Source organism: Hyaena hyaena, unplaced genomic scaffold, assembly GCF_003009895.1.
Source record: "Hyaena hyaena isolate Hyena2069 unplaced genomic scaffold, ASM300989v1 scaffold_69, whole genome shotgun sequence".
In the NCBI taxonomy this organism is placed as follows: domain Eukaryota; kingdom Metazoa; phylum Chordata; class Mammalia; order Carnivora; family Hyaenidae; genus Hyaena; species Hyaena hyaena.
Genome location: NW_024080702.1, coordinates 1,337,114 through 1,353,897, shown reverse-complemented (window position 1 = coordinate 1,353,897; position 16,784 = coordinate 1,337,114). Strand labels below are relative to the sequence as shown.

At 49.1% G+C, this 16,784-nt stretch overlaps 1 protein-coding gene across 7 annotated transcripts in view; it reads right to left on the bottom strand.

Annotated features, from left to right (window-relative positions):
- Positions 1–16,784, bottom strand: part of PTK2 (protein tyrosine kinase 2) — a 253,318-nt gene that overhangs the window by 221,951 nt on the left and 14,583 nt on the right. For all 7 annotated transcript variants that reach the window (XM_039232967.1, XM_039232971.1, XM_039232974.1 and 4 more), the window contains exons 2-3: positions 5,270–5,365; positions 4,419–4,506 (exon numbers count right to left, since the gene is read on the bottom strand). The gene's annotated coding sequence lies outside the window, so the exon portion shown is untranslated. The remainder of the gene's footprint in view (positions 1–4,418; positions 4,507–5,269; positions 5,366–16,784) is intronic.

Sequence of the window (16,784 nt, the reverse complement as noted above, 5' to 3'; positions counted from 1 at the left end):
CAAAAGGCATTCACGGACTTTATTTCTTATAGCTCCGCCCCAGCATTTCAAACTGAGCGATGCTCCTTTTCAAAGGAAGCCACCCCAGTCACTCTGGGTCCCACACCATCTCGTCCCTGGTGGCTGATTCTCCCGTGGGCTTCTGCCGCTGCGCCACAGGGCTGGGGACTGTGCTCGCGCCTCAAAGATACCTCCCGACCCCCCTGCGCACCACCCTGCCAGGCCAGCTAGACACAGAGCAGCCTCTTCAATGTCCTGTGGTCACTCATCGGGCTCAGGCCCGACAAACACGGCGGCTGCAGTGCTCAGTCCTGCAGGATGAGTGGTGGGGCGGCCTTCGTGACGGATATTCTATAAAGAATTTTCCAGGCACCAACTCATGAAATCAATAGTTTAAGGTTATCTCTTGGGGCGTTTGAGGGTCTCAGCTGGTTAAGCACCCGACTTCGGGTCAGGTCATGATCTCACGGTTCGTGGGTCTGAGCCCTGCACTGGGCTCTGTGCTGACAGCTCAGACCCTGCTTCAGATCCTGTTTGCCTCTCTCTCTCTGCCCCTCCCCAGCTTATATACCCTCTCTCTCAAAAATAAATAAATATTTTTAAAAAAAGATTATCTCTTGGAATCAAGTGTCCTGAAAATTCCTATGCTCAGGTTTTAAGACAACATTAAAAATTTATGACAGGGCACCTGGCTGGCTCAGTCGGTGAAGCATGCGACTCTTGATCTTGGGGTTGTGAGTTTGAGCCCCACACTGGGGGGGGGGGGGTTGATTACTTAAAAAACTTAATCTTTAAAAAAAAAAAATAAGAAGTAAAACATTTATGACAGATGCTGACCAATCTAAATGTCCCATTTCCCAGGTAAACCTATTTAAAGCTCTTCAAGAAAGAGTCTGTAATGTAACTAATACGTCTGACCCATAAGGCACCACAACACAGGCTTTTTAAGCTAACAAGCAACTGAGGCCAGCCAGCTCTGCTTGTTCCCATCTTTTCCACCCAGAATGCCCTTCCCCAGCTTCCGCCAACGCCTCTCACCCCTGTTCCCACAGGAAGACACGGTGCCCTCCCTGTCTCAGCTTCCCATCACTGTCTTCCCAATCAGCATTTTCCTTTTTTTTTTTTTTTAAGTTTATTTATTTATTTTGAGAGAAGAAGAGAAAGCACAACTGTGGTAGGGACACACACACAAAGACAGAGACAGAAAGACAGAGAATTCCAAGCAGGCTCTAAGCTGACAGCGGGGCTCAAACCCATGAACCTGGAGATCATGACCTGAGCTGAGATCACGAGTCGGACACTTCAGCGATGGAGCCACCCAGGCGGCCCCGGATCCCCGTTTTCTACCTGGTCTTGTCCATTCCTGTCAGGTCTGCACTGCGCTCCTCAATCCTGGTACCATTTCTAGCAGGTCAAGACAGCACCCTGTCCTGCAGGTGAGAAAGCAGATGTCCCTGGGGGTGAAGACGAAGTACTATAATATGCTGAGCACATGGAAAATGTTAAGAGGGCTTACTTTAAAGCTGTCAGAGAAAGAATTCTTAAGAATGTCAAGCAAACAGGGGAAAAAAAGCGGCAACTCTAAGTTCAAGAAAACAGGAAAACCAGAGCTGAACAAAAAGGAAATGGAATCATGCTACATCAACGGGCTCAACAGTGAGCAACGTTAACAGAGTCAAAACAATTAACCAAAATGTGGATCTAAACAAAAATTGTGATAGAACTCTGGGGGAAAAAAGGAGTTCAAAATGTAACTTTTTCTAAAACTGACGTACCGATGGCCACCGACTCTGCACACACATGGCTGAGAAGGGGGGTATGAACGCTGAAAGCAGCAGCGAGGTGTGACCGGTGGGGGGCAGGCAGAGCCCTCTCAGCACTGCTCTGTGCATGTGCACCCGCGTGCCACCCTTTGACCAAAGTGGAATTTCTCATTAAGAAAAGGAAACAATCTCTAGAAGAAGCATTTCAGGCAGGACTAGTGTTTTCCTAGAATTTTTAAACCACTACCCTGTCCCTCCTTGAACAGTCTCTTGGGACACTGTGAGTACTGGTCCCCACACCCCAGCAGGGCAGCCGAGGGCGGGGCACATGGCCACGTGCCGTGGAGAAAGCTGCCGACGGCCCCGCACCTGACCGGAGAACACCGCCGCGTACCCCGCGGACGTGGCCGGGCTGGGTTGCTCAGCACCGGAGGGTGGGTAAGCGTGAGGGTGACCGTGCACCCTGGACCTCAGTCACCCGCACACAAGCCATCTCGCTACTCTCTCCCCCTCCAAACCACCACCCTGGCGGGCTTTCCGTCTCACCCTCCCCCAACTGCTCCAGGCACTGCCGGCGGGCCCTCCAAGTCACCAAACCCAAAGGCCAAAGCCCAACCCTCATCTTGACCTTTCCTGACACTTCACAGAGTTGATCACATCCTGTCCCAGAATGTTCTCTTCCCTTCTTCCCAGGGCAGCAGCGCTTCCTGTTTCCTGACACCTGCTCTGAGCCCACCTGGGCTCACGCTGGGCCCGGGCTCAGCCCGCCTGCCGCCTCCTCTCTGTGCTCACCTGCTCCGCGACCAGAGCGCCACCGACTTCACCGCCACTCCCAGCCCAGACTTCTCTTCCAGGCGCCAGATGCCTACGCGCCACTGCCCCCGTGACAGCCCTTCCGGGACCCCTGCGGGCTGCAAACCTAGAGCGCCCACGAGCCAGTCCGCCTCTGCCCGTCTACACCGAGTTCCGCCGCAGCAGCCCAGAGCCTTTGGAGCCGACTCAACTCCTCCCTCGTTCCTCACACCCCTCATCCAATCTGTCGGCAGATCCTACCAGTTCCACCTTCAAAATCCACCCAGGGCCCGGCTGCTTCTCACCACCTCCAGTTTCCCGCCCAGTCCCAGCCTCCACACCCGGTTCTCTCTACAGCCCCCCGACAGGTCTCGGGGCCCTCATCGGCTCTCCCCCACGCCCCGCTCCCCGGGTCTGTTCCCAACACACAGCTTTTCAAACCTCGGTGGCATCTTGGTGCTGAACAGAGTGACAGCTGCCCCCCAGAGCCGACCCCCAGCTCCACCAGATGCTAGTGACTCCGCCTGGATAAACAGCCACAGAACCTCAGGGTTCAATCTGTGTCAATTGTTCTCAGCTGCCCTGAGGCTGAAAAAGCCGTCTTTATTCACAGAATTCACAGAACGGGGGTTTGCAGACGGGGGGGGGGGGGGGGGGGGGGTCTCGGGGCAGCCTTCCTTTCCGTCTACGCCTCCCCACACCCCCTCAACTCCGGACATAACGTCCACACACATGTCAGCAGTTCCGCTCCTCCGAAACGCGTCCTTGCTCTCCAACCCGGGTGTCTGCCTTCTAACACGACACCCGACAACAAAGCAGGAACCGGGAACCTGGCCCATCCTACAGGGACTCGGGTAAATCAAGGGACCTGCATCTCAGCATAACATCGTTCAGTTTACGTGGCACAAAGCCAGGCTTACTCGGGTGGCCTCGCCATTTCTCCAGAATTGGGGGAAACAATTCTAGGAAGACTGGTTATGAGGTTATTTTCCTGGATGTACATATTTTCAAACAGGGGGCGGGGGGAGAGGAGCGCCAAACCAGAAAGAGCAGTTTGCGCCCCAGTGCCCAAAGTTCCGGTGAGCCACCACCTGGCCCTCAGCTCGTCGGCTCGCCGTTCCCGTCAGGCCTTCCTTCACCGCACGTCACACTGAGGACAAACACTGTGTGTCATTTCTCCCCATGAAACTGTCCTGTGCTCTACCATGCTGAAATAATTTTAATAGCTAATAAACTTGATATTCTCCCTCTTATTTAAATCTACCAGGAAAAGAGAACTTATTTTGCCATAGGCATTAAATACTCCTTCACCCAACAGTCAGTGAAAGCTACCTACGCGTGACGCAGAAAAGATGCAGAGATGAAATAACAAACTTTTTCCTTAAGGACTCAGAAACACAAACAGACTCACACCCAATTAACGAAACACAGAGTCATGGGATGAAACAGAGAACACGGAGCCGGGCCTGGGGGGCAACAACAGATGCAAACAGCTGGGCGAGGCCCCCCCCACGCCACCCCCTCGTCACACCTGGCCCAGCACACACAGCCCGGGGCCTCCTGAGGCAAGACCTCCAGGCCACACCTGGAAACGGGAAATGCACGGCCTTGCCTCCCTCCACGACACCTAATCCCACCTAATCCTCGCAGGAACAGAAGAGGGCTTGGGGGAGAAAGAAGAACAAAGAAGGAAAGTGAATTGACCCCCAGATGGAAATGGAAAAACAATCCAGGGCCCTGGCCTTAAACATCTAAGACAAAGATACTTTCTAAAGCCAAATTCAACATAATTACAAATTATCGTGAATTCTGCATTCATGAGGCTTTTACCAGAGCAACACGTTGGTAAAACCCACTGCTTACCAGTGCTAATACCTCAAGAGAGACTCAGGAATCTTCTATCACCTACTCGTCCTCGATGAGCCACCACACGTACCAGAAAGAGCAGTGTCTGGAGAGGAGACGGACAGAATCTCAGTTCTACACCTTCCCAACTATGGAGAGCACACAGCAAGCACCAAGGTTACAAACGACAAATAACGCCATTTCTGGGTTCTGTCTTCCCCTCCCTAACGTGGGACACACACCACTGAATAGTAACTGCTAACATTTGTGACTGCCGAGCACACCACACCTTTTTACAGCGTGTTCGCCACGACCCCGGGAGAGAGGCCCTCGGGTGGGAGGAGAGGGCTGGTGCAGGCGGTCAGGGTCAGGGAGGAGCGGGCCGGGGGAGGCAGCTGGGTCTGGGTGCTCAGCGAGGAGTCAGTAAGCAGCCAGGCCAGCACCTGACTCCGGAGCCCACGAGACCAAGACCCGAGTACGAAGCACACGCTCTAAAGTCACGCCGAGTCTGAACCCAGCCTTGCTGGTTTACTGCACTAACCCTCAGCTGTCCCGGTGCGCAAATGTGAAAGAGGGCGAACGGTGGCCTCACCCACAGGGCTGTCAGGGAGACACACTCGGTATTTGGAACTCAGAGTATTTCCTCTGTTGCTATTGTTGTTACTGTTACCACTAACAGTACTGGGTACTGGGACCCTGCCTGCCTCTATCCACATAGAACAGGCACTTCTGTGTCTTCCCTCACTTACTCTGCAAGATCCACTAGCTTTTATTTGCTTTTGGTGTATGTCAAAGACACTCTAAGACAGGTGAAAGAAAAATCAAAACAAAAAACCAAGACCCAAATGTAGCAAGAGAATTGTACTCACAGTTCTGAAGGCCACAATAACTTTGCGAAGTCAATCAGCGGTATATAAAGGAAATCTCCTAGCTTCTCCTTCCTTTTTCCATAGTTATCAGAGGACCTGACAAGGAGAGACAACATAAGTATAGAAACCCACCCTTCTTTCACTTTTTCAAAGCTCTGCTGAGCTCACCAGCTCAGCCAGTTCCTCCCCCCACCCTGCACTGGGCGAGACCTGGAATGAAGGGTAAAAAGTAGCACCAAGTCCCTGTCTCCAAACCTACCTTCTAGTCAAGAAAATATGTGAAGCAACTGAAAATTACTAATACATGTCAAAACCCTAAAATCAGCGTGTGAAGTCAGCTGTGAGTGCAGGGTATAATGAAGGAGTATACACATCCATTTCACCCCCCCCCCAAAATCATACTAAGACCTTTTCAAAAATGCTTTAAATAGCACAGGGAGAACTACAAAGAGAAAAAGGCCAAAATATTGGAAGCTCTGAGAAAAACTTCTAACATGGAAGACCGAGACCCAAACAAACGACAAAAAGAAGAAACAGAACATAAAAGACTAGAAGCGTTGTAAATGAGTCAGCAGGCCCGAGAGCGCCAGACCCTAATTCAGCACAGGGACAAGCAGGTCCCTCACACCACAGGAGCCCAGAGCTCAGAGCTGGCAGCAGCAGCGCGGGCACCAGCGCGGGCAGAGCAGGGAGTAAAGGCGGCCGTGGCCCCAGACACACTGGACCTGGGGAAGGCGCTGGAGTGGCAACCTCAATGCCAGGCACCCCATGTGACCCTCCCTCCCTCTGACAGAGTCGGGGGTCGTTCCCTGGAAAAAGCAGAGAGTCTGTGGACTGAAGTCACCCTGTGCAGCTGCAGTAAACAGAGGTAGATTTAATCGCTGCACGCGCGCACAGCCGGTGGTGAATTCTCCGCTCCCTGCACGCGTGCACAGCAGTGGTGAATTCTCCATTCCCTGCACACGCTCACAGTCGCAGGTGAAAATGGTGAATTCTCCGGCTCCTTGCACGTGTGTACAGCCAGTGGTGAATTCTCCGCTCCCTGCATGTGCTCACAGTCGCAGGTGAAAATGGTGAATTCTCCGGCTCCTTGCACGTGTGCACAGCCAGTGGTGAATTCTCCGCTCCCTGCATGTGCTCACAGTCGCAGGTGAAAATGGTGAATTCTCCGGCTCCCTGCACGCGCGCACAGCCGGTTGTGAATTCTCTGCTCCCTGCACGCGCGCGCAGCAGTGGTGAATTCTCCGGCTCCCGTACCACAGCCCACACACACACGTTCACACTTGGCTCCCAGATGCCCAGAACTCTACAGGAAAGACACTGGAGAAGATTTCTTGGAAATCTGATCAACCCAAGAAGATAGATCCAAAGATACTAATACTGAGGACCCCCAACAAATGGCCACCCGCACAATATCCTGAAGTCAAAGGAGCCCACCTTTGTCCTGTGTCAGACAGGAGTGGAACCTGAAAGAAACACAGACTGCACAAACTATCATGGATCTATGGATCCATGGATAATAGATAATCTATGGATAAGAAGACACTGCAATCAATAAACAAAAATAGGATGCTCTTTTAAAAGAATAGAAAAAGAGCCCTGGAAATCTAAGGAAGCTTTCTGAAAACAGAAACAATAAACTAAAGAAAAAGGTTAAGTCAAATTGAAATCATCTCCCTGAAAACAGAATAAAAAAAGAGAGAGAGAGAAATATGAGGAGAAGCAAAGGAAGGAAGGAAATAAAGAACAAGAAAAAAGTATTAAGAAAATTACAACCTTTGTCCAGAAGAGCCAAGTTCTGGATAATAAGACTTCCAGAAAGACAAAATAAAAAAACAAAAGGGAGAAAACCTCAGCACAATAATGCCAAAAACTCTTCCCAGAACTGAGTACCAGCTGCCAGAATGAGGGGACTCGCTGAATATGCAGAACAGTAGATGAAAATGGAGCCACACAAAGTATTACCATCATGACATTTCAAAACACTTGGACAAATTTTAAACCTCCTACGGCTTCTAAAGATGGGAGGGGAAAGTTAACCAGAGAATAAATCAGAACAGCTTCTGAATTCAAAAACAGTAACATGGAAACAAGAAGGCAATGGGGCAATCTTTGAATTCGTGAACAGAAAGGAAAGCCAGTACGGAGCTCTACACCCAGCAGACTCTCACCAAGTTTCCACCCTGCAAGGTCTCAGTTTATCTCCCAAACATCCTGTGTCAGAAGCCACTGAAGAAACCCTCCCACCAAAACATGAGCTTCAACAAAAAGTGAGGAGGGCGTGACCTTCCGTGAAGAGGGGACAGGGAGGCCCCAGGAGGATGACGAGGGGAGGTTCCGGATGGAGGCTGTGCGCCCTGGCGGGGGAAGCCAGTCCAGGCTGGCAGAGAGCTGCGCAAAAGGAGGGAACACGGAAGGCTGTCTTCACCTTGCCCAAAGACACCGTAACCATCTTTTTACATTTAATGTTTTTTCAATGTTCACTTATTCTGGAGAGAGACAGAGGCAGAGTGTAAGCAGGGGAGGGGCAGAGAGAGAGGGAGACAGAGAATCCAGGCTCCGAGCTGTCAGCACAGAGGCTCGAACTCATGAACCGCACCATCATGACAGGAGCCGAAGTCGGACGCTCAGCCTAGCCCCCCAGGTGCCCCAATTGTACCATCTTTTTAAAGTGATTCACCCCTGGATGACATACTCCACCCAAATGAGGAAGTCCGTGAAGGACAAAACCAGAGAGCCACAAACGTAAAATCCAACTCTGAAGAAAAGCCTGAGGCTGAGAACAAAGGAACGTCTGGGACAACACAGTAAAAGGCCTGGGGCGCCTGCGACCGACTTCAGCCCAGGTCCTGATCTCACGGTTCCTGGGTTCAAGCCCCGCGTCGGGCTCTGTGCTGACAGCTCAGAGCCTGGAGCCTGTTTCAGATTCTGTGTCTCCCTCTCTCTCTGCCCCTCCCCTACTCACACTGTCTCTGTCTGTCTGTCTCTCTCTCTCTCTCAGAAATAAAACGTTTTAAAAATTTAAAAAAAAAAAAAAAAAGGCCTAAGGAGCAACCAGCTCAGAAAAGAACAGAGATCTCCAAGAAGTCATCTCCCAGAAATAAAATGTGAAGAAGAGCTGAGTCTATAGGACCAGCCATGTGGAAAAATGACTAAGAGGCTACTGGAAAGTATGGGGAAAATAAGCAACAGGGAACCAAAGGGTTAAGAACGTGGGCAACCGAACAGTCAAAGAAAGACCCCCGCCATCACACCACGGTGCGCACGCTCTACCGCAGGGCTGCCCCCTGCACCACCGGCACTGGCTGACTTCTCTCCCCTCGCTCGGCTGGAAAGACCCTCTGGAAAGGGCCACGGGTCACCTAACGGTGGCCGTTCAGAGCCCAGCACGGGGCCTGCTGTGAGTGCACACAACAGCACTTATTCACATACCAAGTACCTACTATGCATACCTGCCAGCCTTCTAGAGAGCTCAGGTTCAAAGACATACAGCCCTTGCTGGCCTTTGAAGAGCTTCAACTTTTTTTTTTTTTTTTTTACCCCTGAGAAAACAAATATTTATCCTATATCCTCATTCCTCCCAAAAGATGAAAAGTTCATCCAGGGCTTGCACAGCGCAGCTATCACTAATGGGACCCAAGACCTGAGGCTACTTTTCTGACATCACATGCACCGTGTGATATGAAAACAGTGCCAGCCTGGGCCCCGGGACGCCTAGTTTCTGGAACTTTGGAATTCTTACGTCTGAAGAAGAGATAGTCCCGACCCCTCGATAGGACCTGTTGGTCCCTGACCGATCACGCCCAGTGTGCCTCTCACGCGGTCTCCCACAAAATTAAGCCATTCACAGGTTACAGAAAGACCTGTGGCCTCGGTCACACCTCCACGCCATCTGCCGGTCCCTCCCCTGGCTCAAGTGGCCACGCGTGTAGCGGGAGCCTTCCCCCCGCCCAGGTGAGACGCCTCTCTCCTGCACCCCTCAGCACTCCTTCATGGGACACAGGTATCTGCCGAGTGACTGACACGTGCCACGCACTGCACCACTGCGACACATGGCAGTGGACAGGAGAGACACGGCCCTGCCCCGAAAGACTCCCGAGCTGTGGCTCCCTGTTCAACAGGGCAGAGCAGAGGGGAGACCTCGCCTGTCCGAGGCTCCACCACCCAAACAGCGAGATTCTGGGGCGACGACGGCCTCTTGTAGCTCTGCAGCCTGGGGGCCCGCACCTCAGGGAAGTGATGTAAGCACTGTTAAATAAAGCCGAAGTGAAGGTCAAGAAAGCCCCAGTGGCTGCCGCAGGTAAGTAACATTTGCTCTTTTAGACCAAAGCCCTCTTTTTTTGGCCTTCTTTCTGTGAGGCCTGTGATCCTGAAAACGTCACTCACGGAGCCTGCGTAAGCGTGCCAGCAGCAGCCCCCTCCCCGCTGAGCGCGCAGGCAGGGTGCCCGCCTCCCCCACGTGTGGGTCCCGCTCACCCCCGTATGCGCAGCAGCGGACACGGGGCCGAACACCGAAACCGTGCTTACACGATCAGTAAACACGTACTAGACGCGTGAAGGCCTAACGATGAATAAGTGGCTGTACACGCGGGCTCAGAGTGCCTCATAGCGGCCCTCGCCTAATGCTGTGTCTTAGGAGAGTTCCAGAAAAACGGCAACACGCGTGTCATCTGTACCCGCGCCGCAGGCAGGACCTTGTGGCAGGCCAGAGCCGGCACTCCGATGCATCGCACAACCTGATCTTTATTGAGAGTATGACTCTGTGCTTCTTAACTATGGAACTGATAAAATATAAGCATAAAAATTTGAAATTGTTCAAATAGTGCAGAAAATTAGATATTTCCCAAACTGTATAATTAAAATGCATAAATTCTTTTGCCCCAGACACAGAAAAATTAAATTGGCTCATTATACAATGAAACATATTGTCAGCTCCTTGATAATATTTGTAAGATGGACACTCTCCACCTTCTTGTCCTCAGTGGGTACGTTTTAAGCTACGTCTGCAGAGATGCCCGGGCTGATCTGAACCCTCTCCCTCTAACACGCAAACTAAGACCTCCTGGCAGCCACAGCACACTCTGACTCTGCGCTCCCTTGGCACAGAGCATGCTTCCATCAGCACGGCGCTCTCATTCCAGCACACGGCCCGGCCTGGACAGTCCCTGACACCCGCCTCTTACACGACCCGACAACAGTCATAGCCGGCATCTCAGGAGGGGTGGGGTCACAGCTCTCTCCCAAGTGCTTTACAAACACCAGCTTTTTTTTTTTTTTTTAATGTTTGTTTATTTTTGAGAGAGAAAGAGAGAGAACACAAGGGACAGAGAGAGGGAGACACAGAATCCATAGCAGGCTCCAGGCTCTCTGAGCTGTCAGCAGAGCCTGACATGGGGCTCGAACCCATGAACTGTGAGATCATGACCTGAGTCAAAGTCAGATGCCCAACCGACTGAGCCCCCCAGGTACCCCATAAGCAGCAGCTCCTTAATCCTCACGGCCCTAACTGGTTACTACCCTTTTTCCATTTTACATGTGAGAAAACAAAGTCCAAAAAAAGAAATTTTCCAAGGTCACACAGCAGACAAGAGAGATCAGGCATTCAAACACCAGCTTATTAGCACTCTCAGGATCATGATGCTGGGGACATGGGTGCTAGGGGAGGGGGTAGCTGGTTAAGCAGCCGACTCTTGATTTTAGCTAAGGTTATGATTTCACGGTCATGGTATAGAACCCTGTGTCAGATTCTCCCTCTCTTAAGAGTCTCTCTCCCTCCTCCCTCTCTCTCTCTCAAAAAAAAAAAAGAATCATGACGCTGCTCCAGCTTCCCAAGTTAACCAGATATTATCACTGTTAGCACGATGGACATGATCTGGGCTCCAAAGCCAACATGACAGAAAAATTCTAAAGTAAAACTGAGTAATATTCAACATGACATATTGACAAGTTATAAGATATCTGGCCTAAATCAGGCATGTAGGCTGAGCCCCTGGCAAAGACATGGTCTTTTTGATGCTAGCTGCCAAATAAAGCCCAAGTCCATGGTTTCGTAGTGTGTAACATCCCAGCAATTTAAATCGTCTGTGAAGGTCCCTGATGTACAAACTCTACAACCACTTCACACAGGTGTCCCTTCCTCTAAGTTTGGTCCTTCCAGCAGCTTCTGCACTCGGACAAGCTACAACCTGTGCTCTGAAAGAACACCGGTCAGAAGTAACTTTATGAAATGCCAAAAACATATCAAGAACGTGAATATGATTATGAAAATTATCAGGCTGACAAAAGCTTCTTTATGCTTCAAAATAATTTTCTAGCCAAACACATTCTACTACTAGACTGTGGAGCAGCTCAAAGGTCATAGGTCATAGATCCCCACATCCCCTTCATCTCTGTGCCAGGGCGTGGTACGGGGTCTGCCGTCCAAGCGGTCATCAGCTACTGACAACACGAATCCGTTAAGGGAAAAGAAGAGGTAAAGTTACTACTTTCTGAAAAACCATTATTAGCAACAGTAACAACAATAAGTTGCCTGTAACACACACAAAGTAAATACTGAATATAAACTGCTTCCACTTCTTAGACACACTGGTCAAACTAATGAGGGAAGGGTTAAGATTCACTTTTAAATTTCCCATAGCAGAAGTAACTACATTGTTAGGAACTGTATTTACTGAACTTCGGGCTGATTCTTCCCTAAAAAGTGATTAGTGCTATGAGTGGCCATGTACTAAGAGCCATGTTGTATCACATTTATAAAAGAGTTATGATAATCTCCACTTAACAGACAAGAAAACAGATTTAGGGCTTAAGTAACCGGGTGAACATGCAGGGAACAAGGACCAAATCCGAAATTCAAAGCAGGCCTGTCCAACACCCATTCTTAACCACCCTTCTATTCTACACTACATGCAATATCCCCAGAAAATTCTACTCTACGAAAGCTTAAAAATGTGAAAGAATCACTATTCTACTCAAATTAGTTAATAGGCACAGTTAATATATTCAAGATACAGCAACCCTTCATACTCACAAGAACTAGCAGCTATGGATCATTTTGTCTACCTGACAGAGACACCAAAAGAAGGAGCCATGAACCCAATTCAAGAAGCATCTAGAAGTAAATCTCCTGCAGTGCTGGGAGCGGTGACTGATCATGAGAGACAGTCGCCTGGGCATCTGACGGAATCCAGCTGAACCTGGAGATGGTTACCTGTGTGATGGGAAAGGTCTGCAAAGTGGAGGGTCCCCGATCTAGGGAAGGGAGAGTGAGGGAGCACAGAAACCCTGGGCAGAATAACTGCAGAAACCACCTGAGGACTCTGAAAAGTAAAACTACAGAGCAGGAAGGAAGGACAGGCTGGAATTCACGCCAGCACCAAATCAGCAGACTTAAGTGTGACAGAGAGTCTCCTAACGTGACAGCCTAAGTGCTGAGGACACACCCCAAACTTACTCAGCATAGGAAGAGCCAGGAAAACAATTCCCATGAAAAAAGAAAACCAAGATAAGCCAATACCAAGATGAAACAAATGTTAACATGGCACATAAGGGCTTCAGAAACTACTATACAAATAATTCTACAAACAAGCATATATACAACATATTTGATATCACAAATTCTTCTTTTCCTTCTATCCCTTAAACCCACCGACTTTGGCATCCACCACTGCACAGAAACTTCTCCATCCCGAGACCACCAATAACCTCTGCACCGCTCCACCCAATCACTACGGCTCAGGTCTCGACCTTGTGGCAGCAACCGGCAAGAGCTGATCTCCTACTCCCGTCTTGTGATTCTCCTCTCTCCTCATCTCCAAACCAGTTGATTCCAGACTTCCCCAAGGCTCTGTCCTTTCTCCTCTTAGCCACGCTCACCTCCCCGGCAAGCTCCCTTCACATGCCGTGTCTTCACTAACAGCCTTAAAACATATAACCTCTGGCTCAGACCAGCAGCCCCGCTGTTGTGCTAGACTCTTGTCAACACTGCAGCACGGCCACTAACTCTGCCTTCAGTGCATCACCAAGGAGAAGGCAGAGCTACATGGCTCAAAACCCCTTCCTGATACAGCTTGGGGTTGAAGTTAACTAGTAAGAGGCAAGGCTGGCAAAATGAAAAAAGAATTACTCATGACTTCTGCCCACCCTCCCAGTAGCAGTGATGGATTCGAATTCCCTGTGCTAAGAAATGTCTGGCAGGGCGCCCGAATGGCTCAGTCAGTTGAGCAGCCAACTCTGGATTTCAGCTCCGGTCATGTACTCAAGGTTCTGAGGTCAAGCTCCACATCAGGCTCTGCGCTGACAGTGCAGAGCCTGCTTGAGATTCTCTGTTTCCCTTTCTCTCTCGGCCCTTTCCCCATTCATGCTCTTTCTCTCTAAAAATGAATAAATGAAGGAAGAGAAGCCCAGTGACCACAGTGCTCTGGGACAGGCCTCTCGCCACCCCAGTGTACACTCTCAACACGGCAGACTGATTCCAAATCTGAATCAGATGGCGTCACTTCTCTGCTCCAAACCCTGAACAGTCTCTCTGTTTACACGGCGGACAAGGAGTTCATTAAATTATGTTCGAACAGAGGAGGAAACATGCTGAGAGAGAGTAAACTTGTTTAAAACTACTTGCCTTTGCGAAAGAACAGTTGCTCAGAGGCGAGGACCTCAGAACAGCGCTGACGGTTAAGGAACGAGGCACGTGATGCAGTGGATTCCCTTGGCTGCTGCTGAGTCAACAAGTGTTACCCATATTGCCCGGCTGTTTATTCAAGGAGTCAACGTGACTTTAGCCTTAGCTAAAATCAAGAGTCGGCTGCTTAACCAGCTACCCCGTCCCCTAGCACCCATGTCCCCAGCATCATGATCCTGAGAGTGCTAATAAGCTGGTGTTTGAATGCCTGATCTCTCTTGTTTGCTGTGTGACCTTGGAAAATTTCTTAACTTTTTTTGGACTTTGTTTTCTCACATGTAAAATGGAAAAAGGGTAGTAACCAGTTAGGGCCGTGAGGATTAAGGAGCTGCTGCTTATGGGGTACCTGGGGGGCTCAGTCGGTTGGGCATCTGACTTTGACTCAGGTCATGATCTCACGGTTCGGCTCAAGTCACCACAAACATCTCAATCACAAATAACGCCCAGTGGGGTCACACACTTCCCATGCCATCCAAGGTTAGAAAGAGACAGGCGGCTGGCTGGCTCAGTCTGAAGAGCCCATGACCCTTGATCTCGGAGTTGTGAGTTCGAGTCCCACAGTGGGTATAGAGATTACTTAAAAATAAAGTCTTAAAAAAGAGTTAAAAAGAGAGGCGGGGTTTCCATCCCCACACATATCTGCAGCAGATTTTCTGAATTCAAACTACAGTTTCAGCAGCATTTTTTGAGCCTTGATGCAAGTGAAAATTTACATATTTCTAAACCCTGTTCACTATGGAACTAAGGTCTTCCATCTAACCGTCAATCAGAAGAGATTAATCTGCAATGTAATGATATGCTAAAAGGCAAATATCAAAAAATCTAATGGAATTCCGTGTCTGCGAAACAATATGCTAAATTAAAATGATATACACCTCCAAACTGTATCTGAGAGCACCTATCAGCATGAAGTCATTTTTAGAGATGAAGTGTGTAAAACTTCCTTGCAGTTCAGCGTCAAGACATGAACATTTGTAACCGATCCTGATGGCAGGGAACGCTAAGTTTGAACTCCGATGAAGAAAAGTGTTATCCAACCTTCCCCCTAAAAAAGAATTCCATGCTTCTTAGTAGGCCTGTATTATAAAATATACGCATACACACACACACACACACACACACACTCAACTATTATTTGGAATTCTGTCAGTAAAAATGTTGTAGAAATTCGTGTTCTCTTGTTACATAAGTCCTTACATAATATCCTTCATTTTGCCTATTAGTCTGCAAAACCTAAAATATCTACCATCTGCCCCTTTACAGAGAAGCCTGCCAATCCCTTTCAGCCAGCCTCCCCGGACCTTCTGCAAACAGGTACAGCTAACGCTTATTTCCCACATCTTTAGCCTCTCGGCTGGTTTTTTCTTTTCAACTTAGGTCTGCCATTTTACTTTTGCTCCTGATAAAATTTACCTCATTGATTTGAGCACTTTGTTACAACCTGTCGAAATATTTTAAAATTCTGATTCTAAAAATGAGAAGTGTCCCAGCATTACCTCCTGATCTTTATTCAAATTCCTAATGAAAACATTGCGACAGGTGTCAAGTATGACATGCTTCTGGAGACATCTTCACCCATGTGCAGAAATTCTGATATTTTAGTTGAGTACTAAAGTATACACATGTGGTTGCAACATATCTTCCACCTAAAAGCAATGATTTCTTGAACTCTCCAGTAATGACAGAAATAAATAATAATTTACTTTCTTAGGCTTCATGCAGTAAAGGATTAACCTTGCCCCAAGAAAGATTCGGTCATTGCCCAGTTCCTGGGAAGTCCTCTCTCAGCCCTTTGAACCTCCTGCCTGAGACGGCTGTCTTCGTTTAGCTGGGGGCCTTGGGTCACACCCAAGGTTAGTCTCCGCTAACAATGTGATTTCTGGTGGAGGCTTGGGCCACACAACACCAGCCTGATCTCTGGGGGGGCTGGAGACTAAACTCAACCATGCAGGCAGTGCCTATGGGGTCACCGCCATAAATATCCCAGACACCAAGCTCAGGAGAGCCTCCCTTGTTGGCAGTACCGGTGCCGGGAGAAACTGGCATGGCTTCCATGGGAGAAGGACAACCAGAAGCTCATGCGTGCTCATTCTCGGACTTGGCCCTCTGAGCCTTTCCTCTGCTGACTTTTGTCTGCATCCCTGCACCATAATAAACCATGACAGTATAAACAGGGTTTCTGAGTTCTGCAATTCCTTCTAGTGAGCGATGGGGCCTGCAAGTGGCCTCAGGGCCTCCCAAACCCCGGTGTTTGGTGATTTACAGTGTATTTTCACCGACACTACAGCAGTGCTTCTCAGCATGCGAGGACGCTAGTTTAAAATGCAAGTCACTGGCTTGTGCATCAGGAGTGGTAACATCTCTGGGGGAAGACACCAGGCGTTTGCATTTCTATCCACTCTCTTCAGTGATTTGTAAGGACACTACTTTCAGTCAGTGACTGTATTCTTTTTATTTTCTTAATTTATTTACTTATTTAAGTAATCTCTACACCCAACGTGGGACTTGAACTCATGACCCCAAAGTCAAGAGCCACTGAGCCCACTGGGCACCCCAAGACTTCTTGCTAATGAATCCTCATCAGGGTACATGTTCAAGAGGGCCTCACGAAAACGCTTTAAGTTTGACAGATCAATGAGAAGTGGCATTACTAGTCTGTAAAACCTAGAATATACAAATGTGTAAGACTTATTTTGTCATTTCTCAAATATCCAAGATAACGTGGATGCAAACCACACACTACTTGGCAACAGTTTGGGCGACAGAGTCAATGACATCCACTTCTCACCCATTTGTCGATTACATCCATTTTTTTTTTTCAATCTCCTGACAATT